This window comes from Melozone crissalis, unplaced genomic scaffold, assembly GCF_028551555.1.
Source record: "Melozone crissalis strain CALT ecotype California unplaced genomic scaffold, PUWL_Pcris_2 ptg000027l_1, whole genome shotgun sequence".
Lineage (NCBI taxonomy): Eukaryota > Metazoa > Chordata > Aves > Passeriformes > Passerellidae > Melozone > Melozone crissalis.
In genome coordinates, this window is record NW_026535805.1 from 12,412,543 (window position 1) to 12,421,563 (window position 9,021).

Here is a 9,021-nt window from a genome sequence, read left to right on the forward strand (position 1 = left end):
CGTCTATTTTTAGGCTGTGGATGGAGCCTTCAGAAATGCCTTTGAGGTTTAGGCATCCTGGTCCTGCTGAAGAGCAGAGTTACATGTCTTTGGGCAGCTAATGTATATTTCTGAGAGGCAAAGGGGAAAGGAACTCAAGGAATAGTCTTGAAAAAAAAAAAAGGTTAAAAGCCTTTTGCAGATCTCAGGGCTTCCACTGCATATAAGGGTTCAGCCACAGACTTAGGCACGTGGCTGGGTCTCAAGATGCCTCATTATCTGCCCCAGCTGTCCTTTCTGAGTCCTGTCCTTCTGCAGCCCTGCTGCCCAGCCCCTCACCACCAGCACAGTCCTGCCACCCACAGTCTGATATCCCATATTTTACGGGAGACGCGTCAGAACTGCTGGCAAGCCACACATACCTCCAGAGCCACAAGTTCCTGCTTGGATCTTGGCTCACCAAAAATTTTAGGAATAAATGAGTCAAATACCATCTCTGGCTGGTTTTTCTGACACTGAATTAGCATGTTGCCTCTTATGAATACCCTTTTTCTGACAATTCCTCTCAGCTAGCTTTTGATGCAGACAATAGATATTAGTATATCTGAGTCCCTGCAAAGTGCTGTGCCTCTGGTCTTTCTGCTCTTTATAAACATGTGTTGTGGTTAAATGATATGAATGTATTTGTTCCCAAGGGGATGAGAAGAAAGTGGAGTTTTGCAACATCACAAAAACATCTTCATCAATGTGTCTACTACACCAAAATATGAAATGTTATCTTCTCAAGGGTAAAATAAAGAAAACAAAAGCATGGTCCTGTTATCATTCTTGTCACAGCTGACTTGCAGTCTTCCCTAGTCCGCATTGGAAAATTACAGATGCTCCTTGATTGGTTTTTTTTTTTTGTTTCTTTTGTTCAGATAAATATGCAATTTTTTTCATTAGCAATTTCAAATTGACTTTCACTGCTATTTTTCTCCACAAGTCAATTTTTCCTTATTATCCTGTTTTCTTCCTTGGGAAGAGCGGAGGTTGGAAACAGGTTTGGTAGTTGTAAATATTTATGTAAAATCACTCTCCAGAGGCTTTTTCACAATCACATAGAGCATAATGTGCTTCTGACCTTTATGCAGTTTCCCAGGAAATCAATCCCTTGAAGCAAGAAGATAGAGGGGGAGCTATCTCCCCAACTTCAAGGACAAGTTCTGGCTTCAACCTCAGTGTTTCTTACTCTGGCTCTTTCTGTTAGGCCAAAAGAGATGTTTATTCCTTGGAGAGGGGTGTGCCCAGAAGTCCACAACAGGATGTCACAGCAATGTAGTACAGACTGCTCAGAACTGCACAGTTTTTGTCCAGTTGACTACAATAGTTTGAGGTCCCTAGAGTAGAACAAGGAGGCTCTTTTCCCATGATGGTCTATGGCTTCAGAAAAAGTCCAGGATGTTATTTTTCTTGCAGTGTATGGCTGATGATATCTTGTCTTACAGGAGATATCCCAGGTCAGTTTAGAACTGAATAGCCTAGAGGAGGGTTCAGGAGGCTGTCATCAATGTATCTAAATATCTGCAGGGAAGGTGTGAAGAGGATGGAATCAGGCTCTTTTTCAGTGGTGCCCTGTGACAGGGAAAGAGGCAGAGGGCACACACTGAAACACCAGGAAACACTTTTTCACTATGAGGATGACCTGGCACCTATTCCCCAGAGAGGTGGTAGAGTCTCCATCCTCAGAGATCTTCAAAAGCCATCTCTTGGTGACCCTACTTGAGCAGGGGAGTCGAGATGATGTCCAGAGATCCCTCCCAGCCACAACCATTCACATTTATGCATTTTAAGTTCAAACCATCCTCCTCCTAGTGGTCCACTGTACACAGCCTTCCCCTCTCTCCAGACTGTCTCCATTAACAGCCAGGTTGCACTGCCAGCAGGCCTGGTAGACCTTCCTGCAATTTTGTCGATGCTAATTATTTTTTATCTCACAGGCAGAAATGCACTTTGTAAGCAAGTTCGTACAGAGCAAATACAATTATTTGGGGGTAGGGAGGGTGTCTTGTCCATATGTTAGATACCATTGTACCATTCCAAAAATGTGCAGTGATGTTCAGCTTTTCAGGTTGGTATAGCTTCCTGTCAGTGTTATGTATCTGCCTGCAAGTTCTAGAAGATGGATTTGGTGCTTCATCTCTGACACACTTCAGGTAAGACAAACCTCATTTTGGTTTACCCTTTCTAAAGTATAGACTTACATTGGTACAGGTGGCAACTTATCATTTGGATTAGGGCAAAATTTCAATGTATTAAGGTCTTAAAAGCTTGTCATCCGTGTAAATAAATATTCTGTCTGATGGAAAAGGTGAGTGCAATAAACACAAATAAATGGTCTTTTTCAGTACTGTTACTGCCATGGCCTAGGGAACTGTGTACTTGATAATGTTTCCCCTTCCAGTGGTCCTGGCTTTGGGTGAGGTAACATCAGGGCAGATAATTTTTGTGATTGCCTCTAAGCACCTTTTTGGTCTTAGATGGTTAGGGGATTTTTTGTTTGTTTGTTTTGTTTTGTTTTATTAGTATCTCAAGTAAGTATGTGGAAACTTAGAGATGAAATGGAGTTGGGTCTGAACATCTGGGCAGCTGTCACACTGGATGGTCCTGGGCAAAGATTCAGGGGTTTCTCAGAAAGATTATTACAATGGAACAATATCTATATGCCCTGAAAAATCTTGGAAAATCATACCCTTAAACTCTTTATGTTAATATAAGTGAAGACGTGATCTTCAAAACTTCCTTTCAAATTCTGAGCTAAGGGACCTTTATTTTTAAGGGAAGCTGTACAAGAAAATATTCCTAGTAGAAAATTGATAGATCTATATTGCTTGAGTCTAAGTACTGGAGCTACCTCTTGAGGCAGAAGCAATGCAGTGTAAATTAGAAAGGCTTTGAAAATGTTTTAATTTTTATGATAATATGTAATCTGTTTCTTCGCTGCTACTGGAGTAAACACGCTGGAACAGAGGATTGAGTTCTCAGGTAATATGAGTTTCCAAACTCCCTAAATTAAAACAAGAGTATGCTTACCAAAGAGAGCTGTAACAAAATAAACAGAAAGGGAAGGAAAATAACAGGAAAGAAAACGTTGAGGAGAGAAACCTGTGGAGTTTATTACTCATTCCTGACAATCCTGGTTATCAAATTTGATTAGGTTAATACTTTTTTTCCCTTTTTTTGGTAATGCCTTTAAAAGCTATGTCTTAAATAAATTAATCCAACTGTATTTATTTAGTGATTGTGGAAATGCTTCAGACATCCGTGTATGTGAGTGAATAAGAAGGCCCAATGCATAAATTTTGGAGTGTACTACAGCCCCAGAGGCAAAACTGAAGAAGACACAGGTGTGGAAATTGAACAAAAAGGCACACAGAAAGAATAGGATCAAAAAGGAAGGATTAATTGAGGTAAGGAGAAATCCAGTGGGGCAGCATTTGCCCAGCTTACTGTGGTAAATGAGAAATGGGTCATTGAGGGAACTTCCAATATAATTAAAAATCAGAAGTAACCTAATTTGGATAACTACTGATCAAGAAGTCATGATTCTTCCACAACTGCTGTTACTTGACACCTAATTCTATTACAGGTTGGAGTTGCAAGGCTGTTTTTAAAACATTTCAGTTCTCCAGGTTAATGTTGTTAATCGCTTTTCCAGCTACTCTTTTGGATCTGCTGAGTTAGAACACTATTGTGGTACTAATGATCCTCTGCACTTCAAACTGATAAACAGGGTGTCTTCCAAGACAGGTTTCAATCTGTTGATTAAGCTTTGGTTAGAATGTAAAAATGCAAATTTTATGAAGTATAGTACAGAAAAATATATTCCTAGAAGACAAGTGGGATGGATGACTGCATGCTCTACTGAAAGTATCATAAAAAGTGCCTGGCTTCTTGGTTTTATATGGTTTTGCTGTCAACAAAGCACAATGAGGAGTTTAATTAGTTGTGGGCTTTAAAATAAGGGAGAACTGCTCCTTAGTAATCAATAAATGTAAGACAATACTTTAATGGAACACAACCCATTTGGGTGCACCCAAAACAAACCCACATCTCAGATATTACTTAATAAGGAGACTGAAGTGTTGACATGATTTGGATGAGAGGACTTTTGGAGTCTTACAGCACTTTGAAGTCCAGGGATTCCAAAAATGCTGGGTTATACTTTTCTGAGTCTGCCCTTTGAATTTTGAACTGTTACTGCAGTACACAACATTGTGTGTCTGTGTTTGTATGAAAGAGAGAAAGGGTATGTGCTGCTGGTGTTGCAAATCATATTATGGCCATGTTAATTCCTACAGATATGGCTCCCACCACTTTCCTAGCAATTAAAACAATTTTCATTATTTCTTCTTCACACACCTTTTCTTACTCATAGTTTTTCTGGTCTTGCTTCTATCTAATCAGTGTTTTCAATCTTGAATAACATAATATTCTGAGTTAGAAGGGACCCACAAGATTCATCTGGTCCAACTCATAAGTAAATAGCTCATACTGGCATTGGACCTGCAACTTTGGCATAAGGAGCACCATGCTCTAATCAGCTCTGATCCTACATTAGTTTTCTCAAAGCTCCTGAGCCAAACTCAGCTCTGCTTCTCTTGCACTCCCCCTGTGTGCTCAAACCCTTCTCCCGTGCCAGGTGTGTATAGCAGAGTCCTCTCTACTGTGCTGGGGCCAGGACTGTATGTGATGCAAAGAGAAGAGGCAAGAGCAGAGAGTTTGCAGGAACTGCTTTTCCTGCTCTCTTCTCTTAATGATGTTAAGTGTAGGATGCCAGCCCTGAGGAGGGCTGAGATCTCCCCAATATCTGCACTAGTTCTGGTCTGCTGGTCTTTACCATGAGGAAAGTAAGGGGGTGCAGACAGTCTCAGGTGGCTGCCTTCCTTTCAGGTTGGTTATAATGTGCTGGAAAACTGAAGCTTTGGTTGTGCCATGCTCCAAGCTCATTTGGAATGTGGAGAATTTGAAGGAATGGCAACACTTAAGATCTTCAGGAAAAGCCTGAAGGAAGGTGGTGATGGCTTTGCATTTTGGCATGGCTTTGCATTTTTTTGTCTTCCTTTTGAGAGAATGCTAGCTGCAGTTATCCAGGAAGTGCCAGGCAGCAATCAGTGACCCCAGGAACTGAGCCTGAAATAGTTCTCTCCATGGATTCTCTTGAGATCCAGCAGCTCTGGATGTTATTGCTGTTTGTTCCATGATAGTGTTGCCTTTGGGGGTCAGAACAAAATGTTTCAGCTGAGCAATGCATTGAAGGCACAAGAATTGAATCTGAGGATATATTTTGATGTGACATAAAATTAATGATGACAGCTAGTAGCCACAAGAGAGTGTACTGCATAATGTTCTTGTTGTGACTCTGGACTAAAACTTCTGAAGTTTAGAACTTCTCCCAGAATTTCTTCATGATTTCACAAATAAGGACATTTACCACTCCATGTGCATCATCTCTATATAACCTCTAATTCTTAGTACAGCAGTACAACATTCCCTGCTATGCATGGAGTAGCTAAGAGAAGTCACTGAATCCTGAAGATAATTAAAGGACCTAACCAAGCCAGAAAAAAAAGAAAAAAAAGAAAAAAAAAAAAAAAAAGGAGAAAAAAAAAAAGGAGAAAAAAAAAAAAAAAGCCAAACACATGGACCCCACTTTTCATCATAGTGAAGTACCTTTGTCTGGACTAGGTCCTAATGTTAGGTGTAATGCCAGTGCTTTGTGACTGGTATCTGGGAAGGGAGGATGTGTTTTTAAGTCTTTAGTCTGACACAGGTAGGGCAGGCCAGCAGTATGACATGATTGCCACCTACTTAAGGTTCATGGGCAGGCCATCTCAGGCACTCTTGAAGCTGTTTCACTGCTCATAAATAATTAACTTGGCTGTGAGGTACAGAACTATTAGCTATCCTCTCTCTTCCTTCATGAATCACTGCATGTGTAAATCTTTATGTCGATTTAGTCCTTAGGAAGTTACTACAATAGGAAGCAAAAGAATACCCAGTTTGGATAGCAGTAGCCACTGGTGTGAAGGATTGCCATCACAGGTGTCACTGAGTTAGCTTTCATGAATTTAGGTGCTTGTTGGTTCTCAGACACTGTAAGAACATCTTGGTGTTAGGTGGACTTATGTTCATATTTCTGTGTGACTAAAATCAAAGGATTTAAATCTATCTGATTGTAAAGGCCCCAGGCTAAAAGGAAGTTGGTCTTTCTCTGTCTCCTTTGCTAAATATTGTTGCAGGGATAGAGAGCTAGTGGTTCAATCTATTGCTCACTCATGAAAGTATGGGGGTTGTAAAAAGGTGACATTTAGGACCCACTCCTGTGAATATTAAATAGTTACACCAAGTGGGACAAGTGTACTGGCAGAGATTGAAAAAGATTTAACTCAAGGTACATAAGCAAGGTGTTATGGTACATAACAAGGTACATAAGCCACCCCAGTTCAGGTGGGCCAGAGCCTTCAAACCCTGGCCCCAAATCCCAAGTGATCACCTGCTGAGTAGCTAGTAGCAATTTTGAGAAGGTCACTAGCCCTTAAATAGAGCATGGAGGCACCTACAAAGCAATTGCCACTGGAGAGCCCTGAGGATTCCAGTTAGAAAACAGAACTGCAGAGCATAGTTAAGCTCTGCTAAACTCAGTTAGGTTACATCAGACCTGAATGATCTGGTTTAAAGGATGTAGCTGTACATACAGCTGGAACAACTGTGCAATGCCATTAGTCAAATAAATGACGTGCAGAAATAAAGTCAACCTGTGGGTGGATGAGCAAGTTTCTCACCTATAATGTTCCTCACCATTTGCTTTGCAATAAAAGGGAGCTGTCAGAGACTGCCAATGGGAGCTGTGTCTCCCAGCCTTGCCCTCCCTTATCATATTTCTGAGCAAAGCCAGCTGATTAACAGCGTCAGGTGTGACTGACCTTGTATCTGAGGTCAGACAGAGACCTGCAGAGCAACCTGTTGATTCACTCTAACAAACACAGGCTGTAACTTTCAAGTTTGCAGCCCTCGATGCCCTCACTCAGATGGGCATGGAGGAGTTATTTTAGGTTTATTTTAGGTTTAGATGTCTGTTAACTTGACATACAGTTCAGCAAGTTGCTGTGGCTCAGGGTAATTTTAGCCTGAGCAATGAGGGATGATGAAACCCTGTCTGCACGCAGACACACACAGGTGTGCACAATATGGTAGGAGCAGGATTTGGAATGCAATAGGATATGTCTATGAGGATCAGTGAAGTAGAATGGGAGAACATGAGATCATATTGTAAGAACATGTGTTTCTGGAGTAATTCAAACCTTATCAGCACAAGGAAGTGTTTGCCAGTGTAACTTCAATTGGTATTGCTGTACCAGGAAACCCTCCTAGCAAGTATAAAGCTTGTATTACTTTCCACAAGGAAATAAAGGCTTATCTTGTTGGAAAAACTGTTGTATTCTGGCCCAACACATTTAGGCTGGCAATCTTGGAAGGAGAAGTAAGACCTCTCTTTATCTTTTCACTTTTCTGTAAGTCAACATCAATCATGAATTGGGATTCATGTTTCTTATTCTATAGTTCCCAGGAATAATGAGAGAAGTCACTACTTGAGCTTTGTACAATACTTTTCAAAAGAAGATCTCTAATACTCTCTACTGATGCAGTGGTGTACTGTTAGCATGCTGTGAGCACTCACACAACCCCTCTAGCTGGTGGCAGCAGTTGAGGAATATTAGATGTGGTCTGCTTGGCTGCCAGTTACTCAGAGATAATCTAGTTCCCAAATACTGAATTTCTACAGGGAAAAAAATGTTTAATCACACCTAAAGCTTAATTAGCCTCTTCATGCTAAGCTGGAGATAGTGCATGTGACTGTAGGCATGTGGTCCTGTGTGATATGCCAGAAGCAGTTTGGTAAAATCCCTGCAGTGATTTTGCAGGGAATCACTGCACAGATACCACAGAACAGTTCCAGTGCTTCCTTCTGCTTCTACTGTTCTTTAAAATGCTTAGTTTGCCTGAAAAGGGCACTGTAATATAACAGACTGATTTGTTAAAGATCAGGGAAAGAATTAATATCAGCCAGTATTAGACATCTATATACAAATTGATCAAAGGACTTCATGATTTTTCTGATCCACTTCTAGAATAAGATGAATTTCCTCTAATAGTGAATGTCATTCAGTTGGTTTTACAGGAGACCCCAGCATTGTGCACATTCAGATGGCAGATGAATCACAGCCTAGAGGTCTTTACCCACCCTGCACCTAGGCCTCTTAGTAGTCTTCTCTGTGGATGCTAATAAAGCAATCACTTTTGCTTTTATTTTAGGTCAGTTTCACATTTTGGTATTCAGGCACTTGGCAGCTGTGTAATGTTTGGTTTGCAAACACTCCCAGGGAAGGGCTCAATCCAAGCCAATTATTTTCTTTACAAAGAGACAAAAACTCAAACATTTTCCTTTACTCTCACATTTTGTAAAACATTTTTTTGTTTTTCTACCCCAAAAAGGCCCAGGCTCAGTTCCTATACCCTTCACATATTTAAAGATCTCCTCTTTCCCCACTTCACCCAGGATTATTGTGTGCTCGATTTTTATAGAGGTAGAAGTATATTTAACTCTTCTTTAGCAGCCTAGACATTTTAGAAGCTGGAAAAGGCATGGACACATCCACCCTGTTCATCTCAGGCACATGGACTAAGGCTGACCTGCTGCTACCTGAGCTGGTGTGTCTGAATGATGCACAGCAGCTCTTTGGAGGAGCTGGCTTTGGTGTAAAAGCAGCAGATTTCCTGGGAAAGGTGCTCCCTTCCAGTAGCTGTGCTGCACTGGCACCCTCACACTTTGTGCTGCTGCTGCTGCTGGGTTGGGTATCTCTGTGCCCGTGCTTTGCTGGGTGATGCAGACGTGCCAGCAGCACCACCCAGCCCTGCTGTCACCCCTGCTTTGTGCCATGCAGTGGAGAGTGCTGTTCTGAGGAGCCTCCAAAGAGAAATCACAGGGAGTGTTAAAAGCCA